Genomic DNA, 19,848 nt, shown 5'->3' with positions numbered 1-19,848 from the left:
TTCTGGAGACCCTGCTGTTGGAGTTCAGTCACTGCAAAATTCTTCTGCTGTTGGAGTGGAGTCACTCAAAGATTCTTCATCAGAATGCCTAGTGAGGCCATGAGAGTGGGACCAGTGCTCTTGAGACCCCAGAAGTGTAGAGTCATTGGCAGTGTGCAATGCCAGCAAGGAAAGCCACAGGCCATGGCATGCAGCCCAGGAGAGCAGCCATGTGGGCTGCAAGCAGCATCACCCCAGGGGCGGGGCTGCCCAAGGCCCTGGGGACCAGTACCCTGCCCTGTGTCTAGGAGGCTGGACTTGGAGTTTGGGGATCTAGTGTCTTGTTTGGTTGTTTTCAGACTTGCTGGGGGTCTGGGAGACCTTTCTACTTGCTATTCCTCCTTTTTGCCACAGAACTGTCTGCCCTGTGCCTGTTTCAAGGCTGTATCCTGAAACCATGTAACTTGTTGGAAGTCATTTGCCTTGTGTTTCAGATGGGACTTGGGACTTTGCACTTTGGAGCCATGCTGGCAAGACTTCAGCCTTTGAGGACTATAGGCATGGAATGACTGCATTTTGCATTGAAAGGAGGACGTGAACCTTGGGCGGCAGGGGCAGAATGGTATGTTTGGATGTGGTTTGCCCCTCAAAGATCCTGACCATGGATGACTGGTCCCCAGACTGGTGGTACTCTTCAGAAGTAGGACCTAGTGATCTGCTCAGGACAGCCCTGTGAAGGGATTAATGCTAGTCTTTCAGAGTGGATTAGCTCTCACAGGAGTGGATTAATTCCTTTGAGGTGATTGTGAGTTTTTCTAAAAGAGCAAGTCTGGGGCTGGGGTTGTGGCTCAGTGGTAGAGTGCTTGCCCAGCATGTGTGAGGCACTGGGTTCAATTCTCAGCACCACATATGAACAAACAAATAAATAAAAGTCCATCAATATCCAATAAAAACATTGTTAAGAAATGCAACTCTACCTCTTCTCTGTCTATTGCTTCCTCTTTCACCATGTGATCTTTCTTCCACTAAGTCATACAATCTCATGCCATTGCCATGTTATGACATAGCTGAATGTCATTAACCAAGACCAAACAGAGTAGGTCACCTGGGCAGAGGTAAATAAATCTATTTTCTTTATAAATCACCCAGTGTCCGTTCAGTTCTATTGTTTTTCCACCCCAAATAGAACTAAGATATGTTCCAAGTCAAAAGGCACATGCACATGTCTGTAATCCCAGCGACTCAGGAGGCTGAGGCCAGCCTCAGCAAATTAGCAAAGTCTTAAGCAACTTAGTGAGATGCTGTATCAAAATACAATTAAAAGGGCTGGGTGAGATGGCTCAGTGGTAAAGCAACCTGGGGTTTCACTCAGTACCAAAATGGGCATGGATGGTATGCACCTCTTCCCAGTAACAGGCTGCCTACACAGAATTCCTTACTGGGGGAAATTTCTTTTCATGTAATGTACACAGACAGCATCCCAGATGCCTCAGGTTTGTGTTGTGACAGCCATGGACAAAGTCTGCTAAAATGTCCCTGATCAGAGACTTGTTAAGCCAACAGCACATCATCCTCCACTTGATGGTGGAGGAAGCTGCACCATGTAAGAGTGTGAGGTGACTCAAGTGTTAGAAGGGGAAATCATGGTGCCCCAGAGGGTGAGTTGTGGTCATGCAGATGGAAACCAGGCATGAGAAAAAAATATCTCTCTCTCTCTCTCTCTCTCTCTCTCTCTCTCTCTCTCTCTCTCTCTCTCACACACACACACACACACACACACACACACACACACACAATGCCCTGGGCATTGAGTGTAAGACCCTGAGGCCTTGATGGTTCCTGTGAAGGAGCCAGGGCTCGTGGGGACAGAAGAGGATGGAACCCAAATCTGTGCTCTCCTGTGACTTGTTAATGATTATTTCTGATGGGTGAAGCCAAGACATTATTGATAAGGGCAGCCAACAGTGAAATGGGCAGCTCTCCTTGTCTAGAAAGTCCTGTTGACTTTTGAGAGGAGCCTGGTCAACAGCAGGGAGGTGGGAAAGACCCTCTGTGGGTGCGCCATGGGGAGAGGTGAGTGTGGACTCCTCCTGGGCAGAGTGGGGAGGAGTAGCAGGAGATAAGTGGAGCCCACAGTAGAAGCCCATAAGGGAGAGGATCAAGGGCCAAGGACAGCCTAGGCATCCTGCCAACCTTGCCTAACTTCTGATGAGGGCCTGGATGCTTCCACTGGACTCAGAGCCCCATCACCTTTGCCCTAATGGCCAAGCCACATCCTTTTTTAGTTCAGGTGCATAAAGTGACAGGAGCCCAGTGACATCCCACATCCCCTTTAGGACACAGTGCCTGGGGCCTTCTGTATTTCCCCCAAAAGACAAGTAACCTTGCCTGGAGCCCCATTGAGAGGTCCAGGTCACCCCTCTGGCCAAAGACATGACCTAGAGTCAAATGGCAGCAGGAAGGGGTTCCTAAGTGGCTGTTTTCCCCATTGGCAGCTGGAGCTCCAGCACAGCCCAGCACTCAGTGTCCTGAATGCCCGTCCAGAGACAGGGAAGGTGGCCCTGCTCTTCTGGGTTCCTCAGTCTCCCCTCATACCCTGCCTTCTCCTTGGTGCTGGTAACATCAGGCTGACTGACCCTGTCTGCACTTCAGAGGAGTCACCGTGGGCAGTAGGTGGACCCCTGGGTGGCTGCACATTCCCCTCTGTCCTCTATCATTTCCACCATCCTCACCCTGTATGTCACCTATCCTCATGCAGCCTCAGTCTCTTCCTCTGCACCCTTTGGCTGATGGGATTCCAGACTCTGCCCCCCCCAAAACCAAACTGAAGCCTCACCCAGGCCTTGGAGGAGGAGCGCAGGACCCCCCAGGCCATGATGCCCAGCTACCCATGAAGTCTGTGCAGCCACATGGTCGGCTCCCAGGGCTGTTTCTGTGCTGTTAGGGTTACTGTACTTCAGAGGTCAGCACAGAGAAGGACCTGGGCCCAGGTGGATTTTGGACCCTGCAGGGAGTAGGCAGAGCAATGAGAGGTGTCCTGCAAGCTGGGCACTGTGGGAGAGCCACTCTGAACCCGCACAGGTTACAGAGCCAGTGGGTACTGAGAAGTCCAGGACTCCCCCCTCTTAGCTGCTCTGAGATCCCAGGAACCCATTCCTCACCCCTGGAGTCACTAACTTACTGTCCCAGCAGCCACTGGCTCTTTTATTCTTCTTTTTTTTTTTTTTTTTTTTTTGCTGCTGTGGCTCAAAGACCTGACAAGAAAAACAAGGAAATGGAGAAGTTCATTTGGGGCTCCTGGTTTCAGAGGGCTCAGTCCAAAGACAGCGGGTCCATTCCTTAGGTCTCAAGGAGAAGCTGAATATCATGGTGGAAGGGTGTAGTGGAGGAGAGCTGCTCAAGACATCATACCAGGAGGCAGAAAGAGAGCGAGCTCCACTCAACAAAGACAAAATACATACACCCAGGCCCACCCCAGTGACCCACCTCCTCCAGCTCCACCCTCCAGGGCTACAGTTACCATCCAGTGAACCCTCATCAGGGGATTAATCAATGATTGGGTTAAGGCTCTCATAACCCAATCATTTCACCTCTGAACTTTCTGGTATTTTCTCACACACGAGCTTTGGGTACACCTCCTCTCTAAACCATAACACTGGCCCATGAGGGTGTTGGGGTGGAGAGGAGGGAGCAGTGGGCTGTAATTAGAGGTGCCAGGAGGGCTTCTCTGAGGGGACACAAAATGAAGATCCCCACAGGTGAGATATGATGACTTTGGGGGATGAGGGGACTGCCTGAGCAAACTGGGCTGTGTGACTGTGCCTGTGATACTGGGAAGTCCTTCTTCCTCTCAGCATTCATAGTTTCCTGAGTTCCCTCCAAGGTCCTTGTAGTCCTGGTCTGAGGGTCTGTGTACACCTGTCCCTATTCAGTCCTGGCTGCTCTGTTGAAATACACTGGTGACTGCAACTGTGACACCTCTTAAGAACCCACGCCTTCCACTGGCTCTCCCCCTACCCTGAGTCTTCCCTTGAGGACAGCTCCCTCTGAGGTTGAGTTTACTATTATTTATGCACCTGATAAACATTCTGAGGACTAGCTGCACAAGACATCATACCAGGAAGCAGAGAGAGAGTGGAACTGTGGACATGGAAGGGCTCTCTTGGGCATCTGAGGCCGCTGGGGAGACAGACCCATAACCAGGAGATGTCAAATCTTCTAGAATCCTGCAAGGACATAGGGAATACAGCAGGAGACAGGAGTGCCTGCTCTGCCTGACTTCCTGGAGGAAGGGTTGTGGGCTCCACCTCAGATGACCTTCAGTACCTTCTCCTAACAGGCCTTGGCTTCTTCATTCTAGCCTGGGTTCATTCCTACACCACAGGATAGCAAGTGTCTTTATTGGTGCATTTCAAGGAGTGACAATATTCCCAGGTGGCTGTGTCCTTGGCTTCTCCTTGACTTCTACCTAAAGAGCAAGGTCTGCTGTTGATTCAAAGTTTTCCATCAATGCACTGTGGTCCAAGCCACTGTCCCAGCTCCCATCCAGGTGGATGCTCTCTCTGTATTCCCCTGACCTAGTTTATAGCTGATGCTGTGGAGGTTGAGATATTCTAGCTCCCCCTGGTTCATAGTCATGTTATAAGCTCCTTAATGTCAACTGAAAAACACAGTGCTCCTTCCTAACCTGGAAGTTGCTGTCTACCTCTTGGTGAAGGTCCCCAAACTAACAGTAAAACTGTGGAATGAAGAAGAGTCTTCAGAGCTTTAGGGCATGTGGGGGTGGGGTGGGGTGTAAAACTGACATATATGTAATGATCTAGAGAAAGCCTGAGAGAAGAGAAGAGGAGAGAGAGAGAGAGAGAGAGAGAGAGAGAGAGAGAGAGAGAGAGAGAGAGAGAGAGAGAAGAAGAAGAAGAAGAAGAAGAAGAAGAAGAAGAAGAAGAAGAAGAAGAAGAAGAAGAAGAAGAAGAAGAAGAAGAAGAAGAAGAAGAAGAAGAAGAAGATTGAAGCAGAAGATAAAAATTCAGGAAAATATCTGCAATGACAAATCCCTGCTACCGTCCTTTCCATCTCATCAGGTTTAAGACCCCCTAAAAGCAAGTTTTGGTGAGAATATGGAGCATCTGTCACCTCGTATTGTTTAATGGGATAAAAAATAATATAGTCATTTGGGGAGTTAACTAGACATTGTCCTTAAAAGTTCAGCTCAGAGCTGGGAGCACTGGCACATCCCTATAATCTCAGCAACTTAGGGGGCAGACACACTAGGATTCTGAGTTAAAGGTGAGCTTTAGAAACTAAGCAAGTTCCTCAGTATTTTAGAGACACCCAGTCTCAAATTAAAAGATAAATAAATACAAAATGGATTGGAGCTGTAGTCAGTAGTGAAGCAACCCTGGGTTAAATTCCCAGTACCCTGTCCACCAAAAAAAAAAAAAGAAAGAAAGAAAGAAAAAACAAGTTTCACTCAATCTCAGTGATTTGACACAGGTTTTTTTTTTTTTTTTTTTTAACTTTTCGGCGGACACAACATCTTTTGTTTGTATGCAGTACTGAGGATGGAACCCGGGCCACACCCATGCCAGGCAAGCTCGCTATGGCTTGAGCCACATCCCCAGCCCAACACAGAGGATTCTTATCTCAGAGTTTTACAAGAAAAAGGAGAAGAAGAAGACCACATGTCCACTAAGTGATTTCTGAAAATATACACCACAAGTTTTATGTAAAATAGCCTAAGCCAGGCATGATGGTACCCTTATTGCAGTTCAGGTACTCAGGAGGTCAAAGGAGGAGGATTGGAAGTTGGAGGCCAGCCTGGACAAGTTAGTGAGACCCAACTCAAACTAAAATAAACAGGGATGGATATGTAGATCAGTTTTAGAGAACTCATGGGTTAAGTCTCCACTAAAAAGGGGAAAAAAAATAAGAGGGAGGAGGACAAATAGAAGTCACTTAGGTGTGCATCAACTGGGAACGGCTTAAAGTGTAGCAGAAGTATTCATGCAAGGCCACTCCTGAAAAAGAGAAGAAATTGCAAGTTCAAAGCCAGCCTCAGCAATTTAACGAGGCACGAAGCAACTCAGTGAGATCTGTCTCTAGTAAAATAGAAAAGAGGGCTAGGGGTGGGACTCACTGGTCAAGAACACCTGAGTTCAATCCCCAGTACCCCCTGCCACCCCAAAAAAAGCTCTTAAAAAAGCTACTGAAGGGACTGGAGTTGTGGCTCTCTTATAGAACACTCACCTAGCACGGGTGAGGCACTAGGTTCAATCCTCAGCACCACATAAAGATAAATAAATAAAGGCATTGTGTCCATCTACAACTAAAAAATATTTTTTTTTTGAAGAAAGAGTGAGAGAGGAGAGAGATAGAGAGAGAGAATTTTTAATATTTATTTTTTAGTTCTCGGCGGAAACAACATCTTTGTTGGTATGTGGTGCTGAGGATCGAACCCAGGCTGCACGTTTGCCAGGCGAGCGCGCTACCGCTTGAGCCACATCCCCAGCCCTAAAAAATATTTTTAAAAGAAAAGAAAAACAAACAGCTACTGAAACTATTGAAAGTCTGAAAAACACTCTGAGGACCCACTCTGGGAAGCATCCTGTGCATGCTCAGAACTGAAAACCATACAGGGGCATGTTTGCAGCAGGAGCACAAGGAATGTTTTCAGCACAGAGATGAAGGATTATGCACCAGTCCCTGTACACTAAAAGGAACTAAAATGTCTTTTCATCTCTGCAGAGATCCAGTCAGCCCAGGCTTACTGCTGTCCTCGTCTGCCCCCTGGTGTCCAGGACGGGAAACACGGCAATCTTCATCCTTAGCCCTAAAGGCCTTGGTGCCCTGTGGTGGGGCTTAAATGCATTGGGTGAATGAATGAATAAATAAATAAATAAATAAATGAATGAATGAATGAATGAATGAATGAATAAATAAATAAATAAATAAATAAAATAAGTGCACTGGGTGAAAGAGGAGAGTTTCTCTGCTGGGAAAAGTGGTCCCGCATGGGGGCAAGTTGGTGAGACGGAGGGTAAAGGGGGAGTCCCAGCCAGGGTCGCTGGAGTAAGGGACACAGCCTTTCCATGAAAGAGAGAAAATGCTTTGGAGGAACAAAAGGGCATTTTGAGCTTCATTTCGCACTTTTGATTACTGAGATAAAAGATGAGAGGGTTTCTAGTAGAGGGTCCAGAGAAGTTTAGGGGCATCAATGAGGTGAGAGGGAAAGTCAGTCACGTGCATGCCATAGTGAGCAGGAGGCTGCAGAGGGAATTCTGAAAGATTGTACATGGAGAGATCCTCAGGGAGCCAGGGACAAGAATCTCTTCTGCTATGTGTCTGGGCCTCCTGGCATGTCAAGACCTCTTTCAGGACACACCCCACAGAGAAACATCTTCACAGCTGTGTTGTGATTGTGTCAGTGTGGGGCTCTCAGTGTCTGCAGATCCACAGAGAATAAGAGGCAACTTCAGGAGACAGGACCCTGAGGACCCCACCTGGCTCTCCAGGATGCACCCAGCTGGCCCAGGCTCCAGAAGCCAATGGAAAAGGCCAGTCCTGCTTCTCATAAGGATGGGGCCAGTCACCTCCTTGGGACAGAAATAGATGAGTATGTCCATAGATTGAAATGTTAATGATGAATGACATTTAATCTCCAGGTGGACTCAGGGATATGGAACTCTGGTTTTGTTTGTAGCCTGGGTGTGTTAGATGTGGGAACTCTAAGTGTTTGGCCTGAAAGTTTTTGTGCTGCAAATTATACATTGAAAGCCAGTCTCCATGGGCTGGGGATACAGCTCAGGTAGTAGAGTGCTTGGCTAGCCCACACTAAGCTCTAGTGCATTAAGTTCTAATGCATTAAGCTCAGTCCCCAACTAGGACAACACACACACAATGCATAACTAATAAAATCAGTCTACTTCTTGGGCTTTGATTGAAAAAGAAAGAAAAAAAGCCAGTCTGAAATGATGAATCATTGGGAGGGTCAGGGTTTAGGAACTGTCAAATAGTCCCAAGAGAACTTGTTCACCCCTTCTGCCAAGTAAGGACATAGTGGGAAGGTGCCATCTAGAAACCAAAGCAAGACCTCCCCAGACAACAAATTGGCTAACATCTTTATCCTGGACTTGTCACGTCCAACACAGAAGACAACTCATTTGCATTGTTTATGAGATACCCAGTTTATTATGTTTATTTGTTGATATTTTGTTGTTAGCACTGTGATCAAACCCAGGACCTTGTGCATGCTTGGCAAGTACTTTACCACTGAGCTACTCTCCCAGGACTTGTTGTTTTACTTTGAGTTCGTGTCTCCCCAAGTGGCCAGCCTGTGCTACATATGTAATTCTTTTCCCTCAGCCTCCTGAGTGCCTTGGGTTATGGGCATTTGCCACCGTGCCAAGCTAGGTAATTATTGGAGTTGTTGTTGTTGATGCTGTTGCTGTTGCTGTTGTTGTTGTTACAGGAGCCTGATGGAGTAAAACCCTGGGGTTTGTGGTGTCCAGGTTTTCTACAGAGGTCCCACTGGTATGAGAAACATGTGGTAAGTGCTGAGAGGTGGGCAAGAGGTTCAGAAAAGTACCAGCACCACTTCCTAAAACTTCACTGTGAGCATGGGAGGGTGTGGCTACTGGGAGGAAGGGACAGATGGGGTTGTAATGAAGGAGAGGGGTGGAAGGGAGGGAGGGACTCAGGCACAGTGGGATGAGGAGGAAGGTGGGCTTACATTGGGAATTAATGAGTGTGTCTAACAGGAGAGGACCCAAGGTCGAGTGGATGGACGAATATCTATGTGAATGAGTGGGTCAACCCTGGTTCATGGACAGGCATGTGTGGGCACCACAGGAAGATGCTATCACACCTAGCACACCCCTCCCTTGCTGAAAAGGAAACTAGAGTTGTGTCTGCTTGTCCTCAGCTCCCATTATCTCCTGGATCTTCTGAGGCAGGGTCTGGTCCAGAACTGCAGCCTGTGTGCCTTCAGGGCCTGGCCCACAGCAGGCTGGATGTCCAACTGCAGGTACTGCTGGTCCTGGTCGAACAGTGGCCAGTGGGGTAGGCCCTCTCCATTGGGGTTCCTGTGCACATGCCCTCCCAGGAAGGCAGGGCGAGGGTCAATCTGAGCTCTGTTGAACTCAGACCTGACCTTAAACCCCAATTATGGACAGGGTAGCCAGCCACGCACACAGAGGTGTTGAGAATGGGGAGAGGTGTCCTAATGTAGGAAAGTAATGACCTCTCACTTGTGTCATTCCACACAGGGCACAGCAACCTGGCCTATGTTGCCCTTCCCTGTGAGAGGCTGGCTCCCATGGTAGCCCAACACTATGGCTTACCCTTGGACCACTGTGAGAAGAGACCAGTGACCTGTACCCAAAAAGCACCCTCTTTTAGTGTGGGTCTTCCCGTTGGGTAGAGGGCTAAGATGTGATGGAGGAAGACACACAATAGCTAATAGGGTCACTTCAGACAAGGGGAACAGTGGAGGGCCCATGCCCCCAGGCAGATTTTCTCACCCATTTCGAGCAAAGTTGCCCCAGTACTTCATCATCCTCCTTTTCAGCAGCTCCTCCTCCTCAGTGAGCTCAACTGTGGGAGGAAGAAGCAAGGGTCCAGGTCCTGGTCAACCCCATCCAGCTGTCCACTCCTGTGCCACACTCACCACCCCAGCCCCAGGCTTGTGTCCCTTTCCTATCACAGAGTCCTGGGGCCAGGCCCTCTGCTTGCCCAACCAGCATTTACTACTCCCAGCCTTTAACTGAATCAACACTGGGCTCCTCTTTGGCATAGAAATTTCCTTATTTGGACACTGTAAAATCCTTTAAGAAATGACTTGGCTTTTACCCAACCCCCTCTTCTCCTATGCTAGATACCATGTTTGATGTGAGAACAGGTAGAAAGAAGCATAGATTGGAGTGGGAAAGGTCTAATCCTGGAATGACCTGTTGAGTTGTAAGATGGTAGACACTGGATCCCATGTTCTCTCTTACCCCAGTTCCTCATTGTACCATGAGAGCGACTGCCACCCTGTACCCATGAGAATGCTCCTGTGGAACAAGGAGAACTCACCACCGATGCCACTGATGTAGGATCCAAGGACAAAGATGCACTCATCACTATGGTCAGCCTTCACATGTGGAGGCCTCAGGTTTTTAAGGAAGCTGGGAGGATGCTGGAACTCATAGAAATAGACAGGAGCATGGGAACCTGGAGGGTGGACAGGATGTGTCACTCTTGGTGACAAGATTGCTGGGTCCAAAGCTGGCTTGAATCTTCACAGTGGCTTGGAAGCCCAGAATGGATCAGAGGCAGTTGGAAGGCTCTTTGTTAAGTCATGTCTTGGACTTCCTGGCTGTATGGTGACAGGAAAGTCCATGAATGACACTATCTTATTTCCCTCCTCTGTAAAATGTGTGTGATGTCTATCTCTTACTCTAGTCATAAGGATTTACTGAGATGAGGGCGTTCAGGTACCTGGGAACAGGGTCTAGATTAAGACATGTGTCAGGACCTGACACCAGACCTCACCTGGGACCCACACCTCTGAGCTGTCTCCTAGGAAGCCAGGATTCAGGTTCAGACACACTCACTCTGATCATGTGCTACTTGGCGTGCAGGCATCACAAACAAGAAGTCCGCCATCATCTCTGTAACTGGAGTCGGAGGGTGTGGGGGTCCTCGTTGTCTCCCATGTACTCCTCCATCAATAGGTCAGCACATTCGGCAGGCAACTTCATCTAGTCCAGGGGATCAGGGAGAGTCAAACTCGGGGGCAGGGAGTCAGGAGCTTGAGGGCAGGGATTGGTGTTTGGGATGTGTCAGGGAATAGGGCAATGGTGTCACTGTGGCCCCACTCACAAATTTACATACATCAACTTTTGTTCCTGTGGATTCCTGAAAAGGAAGAGTGTCTGGCTGCACTCTTGCCTGGACCAGGACCCCAGGAGTCTCACCCTCTGTGTTGATATTCTCTGCAGAACAGCTCGCATGGTCTCTCTGTCTATGTCGTTCTGCATTTCAGGGGGGCCCAAGTACTGTGTGGTGGAAAGATAGTATAGAGTCGGGGGTGAGATGACCAGGAGGTATGAAGTCCAAACCCTCTCCCACCTGACACTATCATGGGGGTTTGAAGAGGAGACTCACCATGGGAAGGATCCAGCCATACTCATCATTGGTGACACCAATGATGCTCGGAACAGGTTGAAAATCAGCAGAGGCCAGAAGCTCCTGGGGGTGCCTGGGTAGGAAGGCCCCATCCACCACAGCAGGAATGGTCTTGAAGGGCTAAGGGGGCATTCAAAGTCCATGATTATGGGAAGCAAAATCGCTTTTCTAATGACACCTGAGTTACCTCTAACGCATCCTACTCATCCCATGATTCTCACACCAACATTCAGTGATTCTACACCTGGTTTAGCATATTTTTATCTCAATTCCCATCCAGAACTATGAGGATACAAGAAGACCAAGCCTTGAAAATGACATCATTGTTCCACAGTAGAAATCACTGTACTTTCCTTACACCATGACCCCTGTGTCCTCACTGACGTCCATTCAGCCCTACCTTGGTAATAGCCAGCATTTCCTGTTCACTCTTGCCCCGCAGGCAGCTCACCAGGGCCTCTGACTCTACTTGCCCACAGGCAGACAGGTCGGCCACCATCTGTAAAGGCACCAAAAAGAGGCTGAATCATCCGACAGACAGGGAGAGGGTTGCTGCCTAAGGTCTCAGCTGTGTGCAGGTTACCCATAAATCTCAAAGGGAGCCATGTGTGTATTGCAGCAAATATGAAATCCTTCCACCTTCCCTGAAGCTCAGGTGTCATCACACCTGCTTACATGGGTCTTCTGAGGAGGAGGCTCCCAGGTGTACCTTTGCAAACCCTAGATCAAAATCAACCACTTAAGGCAGAGATGTGTGGATTCTGACCTTTGAGATCCTAAAAAGGAACCCTGGGGTGGTGGCCAGTTCTGGAGACACCTGCATGGTCTTTGTTTTCATGGAATAGATACTGTGGCAGAGGTTCTGAAGTTGAAGGGTGAGGCAGCAGATTTGGCCTTGAGTAGTAAAGGATACTCACTGTGGAGACATCTTTAGATGAGCTGGTGATAAATTCAGGTGGCAGGGCCACCCCACTCTGCATGATGGCACCATGGAAGAGACCTTGGGACATTGGTGACACCACAAGCGAGGACACACTAGTGCCACCTGCAGAACCGCCAAAAATGGTGACCTAATCAGGGTTGCCACCAAAGTGAGCAATATTCTGCTGGACCCAGCGTAGGGCAGCCACTTGGTCCAGGTAGCCCCAGTTGCCAGTGGCATGCTGGTCTCCAGTGCTGAGAAATGGAAAGGATGATGATCAATGGTTGGTTCTCTGTCTACTCAGCCCTCATTGACCATCCCTATCCCAGGCTCACCTGAAGAAGCCCAGAACTCCCAGGCGGTACTGGATAGTGACCACCAGTACATTTTCAATGGCTGCCAGAATAGAACCATCATACATGGAAGCTGAGCCCATCACCAAGCCACCACCATGGATCCAGACCATCACCTGGGAAATCAGGAGATATACCATGTGCTAGCCACCATGCCCAATCCCATCGTGGCTGATCCCCTAGTCTGAACACCACTTTGGCTGTGTAGCTACCCACACAGAACTCTAGTAGGACTTCATGACCTATGGCACTCATCACAGAATAATTTCAATTTGGAAGATCAGGCCTCCCATACTTTGGGGTCGAATCACCAATTAGAACCTGGATCTATTTCTCTCAGAACTACTCTGAAAGGAAAAGAAAAGTGATGATTCTGTTATTACCCCACTTGAACATTAATTTAAAGTGTCATCTAATCTCTGGCCCCCAAATTAATCGATGGTCATGGAATGTAGTGACTGCAAAATTGCAGATTTGATCACCTGAATGAATTTCCTGGATACAAACTGGTGAGTTGATCAGTGGGGCAGTACATTTGGCCTCTGAGAGCATCCAGGCTCTTTGACTCCATGCCTAGGTCAGCTTCCTGCCTGCATAAGAAGCCTCCTAGGAGCTGATAGTGAGAAACTTTTCATGGTAGTTCACACCACAGTGGTGGCCAGCTGACTTGTGACTTCCAGTGTCATTGGTATTGTTATGTAGTACTTGGAGTCAATCCCAGGCCTTCATAGCATTGTGCTAGCTCTCTACCTTGAACCATGTCCCAAGCCCACTTCTAATGTTCTCCCCAAAATGTTCTCCCACCCTTCAACTGACCATGACTTAACACTCACAGGCAGGTTAGAGCCCTCACGGGCATGTGCAGGCGCGTAGATGCTGAGGTACAGGCAGTCCTCTGACATGGGGATGGGAGGCAAGTTTGTACTCCCTAGGTTCAGAGCCTCTGTATTCATTGCATCTGCATTTTGCAGACACCTGGTGACAATGGAATACAGTTATTTCAGGGGCTGAGCAGTGGTCAATTCAGACCTTAGGTCCTGACTCGATCCCAGACAACCTCACTCCCTGCCTTCACTGATGCCTTGCCTCACATGATCCTTCTTTCAAGTCATTCTCCACTGAGTTCCAGGCCACAGGCTCGGGGGAAGCAGGGATGATCCCAGACCCCCAGGGAAACACAGGCTGCATGTGTTGACATTCACTTCTTAACCCTGTCCCCATTCAGGCCTGGAACAGCATAGGTATCCCCACACAGGTGGTGCCTGAGTGGATGGAGGTTAGTTCTCACAGAAGGGTAATGGGGCATCCCACAGCCCAACTTGAGGCTCTCAGAAAACCTCACCCCTCCACTGAGTCTTGAGCTGTAAGCCCATGCCCCTTTCCCTTGGCCCTGTGGGTGGGGTCCCCAAGGAGCCACCACTGTTGCCCTCCTCAGGGATCTGCAGCATCGACTGCTGGAGTCAAGGTCTTTTATAGGTTCAGAGAGCCAAGCCGACCCTCTCCCAGACACATCTCCCCCGGTGGGAGAGATCTCCTGAAATAAGCCAAATCCAGGGACATGTGTTTCTGCTCTTGTGTTCACCACCTGGAGCTAATGCCTGTTGGGTTCCAAGCCCTGAGGCAGGGGCCTGGCAATGTTACTGCTGCATTGGAAGAATAAATGTGGGAATTGCCCCAATGCAGAGGGATATATTTCTATACATTTGTTCATTTAGGGCCGGGGTTTCAAAGCCTGTGCATTGGGTTGCTAAAAACATATTACCACTGGTCTACAGCCCCAGGCCTTGCAGTACAGTGTAGATAAAGAAGCCACAGTAGCCTGGCCCAGGACTCGTTGTACCCAACCTCACCCCAGTCTTGAGGTTCCCCAGGCCCTAGGAGAACTTACATGGCTGGGTGGGAGGTCCCATCCCTCACACCACTCCAAGGTTCAGGGGGCTCAGGGGCTGCAAAGCGCAGTGGTCCTACAGGTAGTTTGGCCAAGGGAATTCCCAGGAAGGTGTGGATCCCCGCATCGGTGCCCTTCACATGGACAAGGCTGCCCCGCACCTGCCCAGTGTGGGTGGTTCGAATAGGGCTGACTGAGTCCTGGCCTGTGGGAAGACAGATGCACTTCAGGCTCAGGTCTGCCCACTCACCGGCTGGCCTGCAGCACCTTGGCCTGGTTAGTCCTCCTCAGCTCCGCCTTATGGAGGGAACCTGATCTGTCAACATTCACTTCAGAATCTTTCTGCCCATCCGTAATTCCTATCCCCACCACAACTATCACTCGAAAAGGTCACAGCCTATCTCTCCAGGCTCACCAGGCCCCTGTGACTTGCCACCATCCTTTAGCCCTAGCAACTTCCAGCAGAATGTCTTTTGGGCTGATGGGGCAAGAATGTCCATTGCACTAACTGTGCCAGGTCATGTCACACACTGGGAGGACTGTGGGAATGGAACTAAAGAGTTCTATCCTTAAGGATCTCATACTTGATGGGACAAGAAATGACATAAAGAAGCATCATTCATGTAAGGAGATACGAGCGGTGGGAGGAGAGCTATGAGTTCAGGCCATAAAACTCTTGTCCCTCCTGGGGTTGGGGATCTGGGCAAGGAGGCAATGGAAAGTCAAGCTAGATATATCTCACTTGTCCAAGTCATGATATTTGTTAAAAGTTGATGGTGGGCATATGGGGTTTATCTCCTCTCTGTGTCCCAGAATAGGTCCGCATTTGGGTGCTGTGCAGCCCTCAGGATGCCCCAGTCCTCTCTCTATGCTTCAGGGTGCAGAGAGTTAGGCAGTCAGGTCCACAGTCCTCCTGCTATTGTTGACATCGCCACAGCTCCCACATCACTAGAGCCTTCCCTCCCCCAGGCTCCAGTTCTCACTCTAGAGCTTGGCAGATCTGAGCTGGTTTCCATAAGAAAACGTTAAGAACTTCAACCTTCCTCCTCTCTCCCATGAGATGCCCCAGGATCTGATGTTTGATGCTTCCTGGTACAGGATAGGCCAGGGCAGCATCCACTCACAGGACCAGAGAAGGAAATTGGCCAGCATCCCTCCAAGTCCAAAGACACACTCCTGTCCCTACCAACATGCTGTCTCCACTCAATGCCTTGCCAGAGGGATCTTGGTCCATGTAACTCATGTGGCCACTGCCACTAATGCCTGGTATTAGTTACTACAAAGGACAAAGCCCATGAAATACTTCTGCTCACACTCTGCTGACATTATATAGCTGCTTCCATGAGGACAAGCCCTGCATGAAACAGCAGGAGGAATCTACTCATGTATATATGGAGTGGTATGAAGTGTCCTCATGTCCAGATGTGGAAAAGGTCACAACAGAAATGATGGGTTTGTGACCATTTAGGTGACAGACAAAGATGAGAAGTGTGTAAGACCTGGACTCTATTCAAGACCTAGATGGGCCTGTGGAGGAGCCAGGACTTGGTGGACAGAAGACTGTGGGACTCAATTCTATACCCTCTCATGACTCAGTTTTTTTTTTTTTATTTTTCTATGTGAGGTAAAGAAAAAAAGACTGTTGAAAATAGAATCTTTCAGTGAAACTAGAAAAATCTTCCTCTTGAGAAAGTTCTGGTTCTCTGTAAGATGCCAGGTAAGAGAGGAAGCCTGTCAGCGATGATCCAAGGGGGACAGGTGAGCATGGATTCCTCTGTGCAGATTAGATTAGGAAAGTTGGGTCTATGTCCAATGCCCACACTAGGAGCCTTTGCGGTGGGAGGGATCCAGAGCTGCTGACACTCCGTGGGCATGGTACTCTCCTGCCAACACCTTCTGATAAGGGCCTAGAGATTTCTAGCAGGTACGGAGCACATCGCCTTTGTCCTAGAACAATCCAAGCCCCATGCCAGTTTAGGTTCACCAGAGAAAGGTACCCAGCAGTCATTCAGATCAGCGTTGAGAAGTGGTACCAGGGGGTTCTGTAACCCCCAAGGCCAGTAACCTTGCCTGTGGACCCTGCAGAACTTGCGAGCACTACTCTGGCCAAGGGGGTCAAAACACTCAGAGTCAAATGTAACTAGCAAGCTTTTATATTGCTGTTGTTATTATCCAAGGATGAGTAGTAGCTACAGCCACAGCCACACACAGGAGGGAAAGGTCCCTGTCCCTGTTCCTTTGCCAGAAGGCTTCTGACTTGCCCATTCCCTGGATTCCATTCCCACAGTCCTCTGCCCACCCAGTCCTGGGATCTTCCACTGGCCCATCTAGGTCTTAATTTGGGTCCAGGTCTTACACACAACTCATCTTTGTCTCTCACCTAAATGGTCACAAACCCATCAGAACCCCTCACACTAGCTCACTCCTCCATGGGGGTGTCCCCATGCAGCTCTGACCCTCTCTGGCTCACCCTCCAGCCCCTCATCCCCTTCATCTGTCTCCTCTACCAACTCCCCCGCCCTGGTGCCTTCCCTCCAGGCTCAGGCTCTGTCTCTGTGCACTTTGGCAGCTGCAACCTGGTCTCTACCACCCTCCCCATGGCAGCCTCACCCTGGCCCTGGATGAGGAGCATCAGGATCCCATAGGCCACGATGATGAACCAGGCAGGAAGTTGATGCAGGGACATGGTCGGCTCCCAGGGCTGCTTCTGTATTCTCTGGGCTTCACCTGGAAATGCAGAGCAGCATTCTGCCCAGGGGGACTTTGAACCTGACACTGAGAAGGCGGGGAAATAGGTGGTGCCCTGCAAGGGGTGTGCTGCAGGAGAGTCACTCTGAACTCTCAGAGGTCATGGAGCCGCAGTGGGCAGCGGGAAGGACCCTAACCCTCTTCTTCCCTTGGCCACTTTCCAACACTCTGCAGACCCTCTGAGATCCAGGACCCTCTCCTCACAACCTGGAGTCACTAATTCTCTGTCCTTGCTGTCACAGACCCATGAGGGTGTTGGGGAAGAGGGGAGGGAGCAGAGAGCTGGATGTAACTGGAAGAACCTGGGGGGCTTCACTAGGGGGAGCAGAATGAAGATTTCCAGAGATGGACAAATACAGGTGACCTAGCTGGAGTGTGGGGAACTGCTTACACAGTGGCAGGGAGGTGTGACTGTGACCTTCAAAGCTGACTGGGTGCCCTTCAATTGTCCCATATCTTCTATTCACCATCATCTGAGAACCTCTGAGGGCCTCTCCCTTCTTATTCTGGCCCTAATTTGAAGGCATTTCTGTAGATACCCCATCAACACATGACCAAGGTCCCTTCTACAGTCACTTATCCCCTGGAAAGATGTGAAATGAGTACCTGCCCGTCCAGGGAACTCCCAGGGATTAGGTGTCTCTGAGAGATTCTGAATCATCCTGAGCCCTGCAGGGGTGAATGGAAGCCAGTGTGGGTGAGGAGGACCTGCTCAACCTGACTTCCCTGATGAAGGGGTGTGGGGCTCAACTTCAGGCAGCCTAGAGGTTCCCTGAAAACCATCCTTGGCTAGATTCTCCCCACCCCCCTTAGGCTCTTACAGCTCAGTGTTGTGTCCTTCTCAGCCACTTTGGGGAGCAATCAGTTTTATCCAGATGTCAGGAGACAGCATGCTGAGAGCACTGCTTCTCCTTGACCTCCACCCAATCAGTATGGTTGCTGTGGATTCAGTTCCTCTGCAGTATCTTCTGCTCCCAGCCATCTCCCAGCCCCTGCCTGGCCAGATGCTTACTCTGCCCAGAGTCTCCTGATCTAATTCATAGCTGGGCTTGGTCCTCCTCCCAGTTAAGTCCTAGTATAAGCACTTTTGTGTCGACTGGACAACATAGTGCTTCCTCCTAATCTGGAGTCTGCTAGGGTGAAGGCCCACATGTGCTCTGCCATTTATGGCACCATCTTACAGAGGCCTTGGTTTTGACAAAGACCAAGATAATAGAAATAATGAGAAATGAAGAAGAGTCTCAGCAGCAAATCTGTGTATGTGTTTGTATATATTATATCTTATACATATATAGAGGAGAGAGAGAGAGAGAGAGAGAGAGAGAGAGAGAGAGAGAGAGAGAGAATGGAAGATGGAAACAGAGTCTAAAAGTCAAAACAAACATCTGCAATGAGATTCCCCCAACAGGTCCTTTAAATACAATTTGATCTAAGACCATCAGACCAAGTGTTGAAGAGGATTTGGAGCAAATGATACCCTCAGTTGCTTAGAGATGCAAAGTGACAGAGTCCTTTTGGAGAAGAGTTTTGTTATTTCCCTTAAATGTTCTACACACACTTGCCATGTGAATCAGCAATTGTCCTCTCAGGTCTCTCAACAGAAATGACACCATGGGTCTATATAAATAATTTCTGACAATATCCCTAAGAGCTTCATTAGAATTAGTCAAAAAATGGAAGTCACTCAGATGTATATCAATTGGTCAATGAATAGTGCTGTGTGCCTACAAGGAATGCCACTTCCCAGGAAAAGGAATCTGAGATCTGCCTGGATTTCAAAAATAGGATGTGAAGTGACAGAGCCATTCCTAAAAGTATCCATTTGCATCATATTTGGGGCTAGGCCAACTAGAGGAACCCAAGCAATTAGGTGACTGCCTTAGAGCAGGATTCAGGGAAAGGAAGGACTACAAAGGGGCTTGAGGAAGTTTAGGAAGAGAAAGAAACTGGTAAAACTTGTGGTGGTGGTGTTTGCTTATCTTACATATTACCTCAGAGTGAGTAAATTGTACACCCAAGAGATTAATTTAATTGTATATAAGTTATTCCACACTGGGCTGCGAATGGATGTAGCTCAGTAATATAGTGCTTGCCTAGCAGGCCAAGGTGGTAGGTGTGGTCCCTATCACTGAACACACTCACACACACACACACACACACACACACACACACACATATCACACTAAAGCATTTAAAAAGCTATTAAAAATCTACAAAATATCATGGAAACCCCTTTGTATAATAAAGTGTGCTTTTGCAGAACTAAAACATAGAGGCATGCTCACAGGAACTCAGTAAATGCTATAAGGATGCACCCATCAGTCTTCACCAAAAGGAGAGTCTTTCCTGTGCTGGATCCCTCCAGGCTTAATGTTAACCTTGTCTGTGCCCTGGTGGCCCAGATGACAAAACGGAATTTTCATTTTTGCATGAAATTCATGAAGGTCTTGGTTTGGGCTTCAATGTAGTGAATGGAAACAAGGGGGTCATCTCCTTTGTGAAAAGTGGTGCCCCAGGAGGGCATGTCAGTCAAAGGTTGGGGAGTGGGGGACTCCCAAGGTCTTTGGGATGAGAAATCCAGCTTCTGAATGTCTGAGAGAAAAAGATTTGAGGGAACCCAGAGGCACATTGAGCATTATTTGCTACCTTTGTACAATGAGAAAAGATGAGAGGGTTTTTAAAGGAAGGGCCAGAGAAGTTTAGGGAGAGCAATGAGGGGAGAAGGAAAATCAATGATGTGGATGCCATAGTGAGTGGGGGATGGTCAGGAGGCTGCAGGGGGAATTCTGCAA

At 48.9% G+C, this 19,848-nt stretch overlaps 1 pseudogene across 1 annotated transcript; it reads right to left on the bottom strand.

Moving 5' to 3' along the window:
• Positions 1 to 8,164: 8,164 nt before the first annotated feature.
• LOC144250356 (cocaine esterase-like) lies at positions 8,165 to 16,994 on the bottom strand (annotated as a pseudogene). The gene is made up of 12 exons (XR_013342459.1): positions 16,919 to 16,994; positions 14,309 to 14,513; positions 13,254 to 13,395; positions 12,403 to 12,536; positions 12,063 to 12,321; positions 11,546 to 11,644; positions 11,125 to 11,265; positions 10,935 to 11,015; positions 10,572 to 10,718; positions 10,051 to 10,188; positions 9,498 to 9,570; positions 8,165 to 9,059 (listed from the first exon to the last, which is right to left on the bottom strand). The product of XR_013342459.1 is annotated as a cocaine esterase-like (transcript).
• Positions 16,995 to 19,848: the final 2,854 nt, after the last annotated feature.

Source organism: Urocitellus parryii, chromosome 15 (assembly GCF_045843805.1).
Source record: "Urocitellus parryii isolate mUroPar1 chromosome 15, mUroPar1.hap1, whole genome shotgun sequence".
NCBI lineage: Eukaryota > Metazoa > Chordata > Mammalia > Rodentia > Sciuridae > Urocitellus > Urocitellus parryii.
Note: the sequence above shows the minus strand (reverse complement) of the source record. Positions and strands in the feature narration are given on the sequence as shown.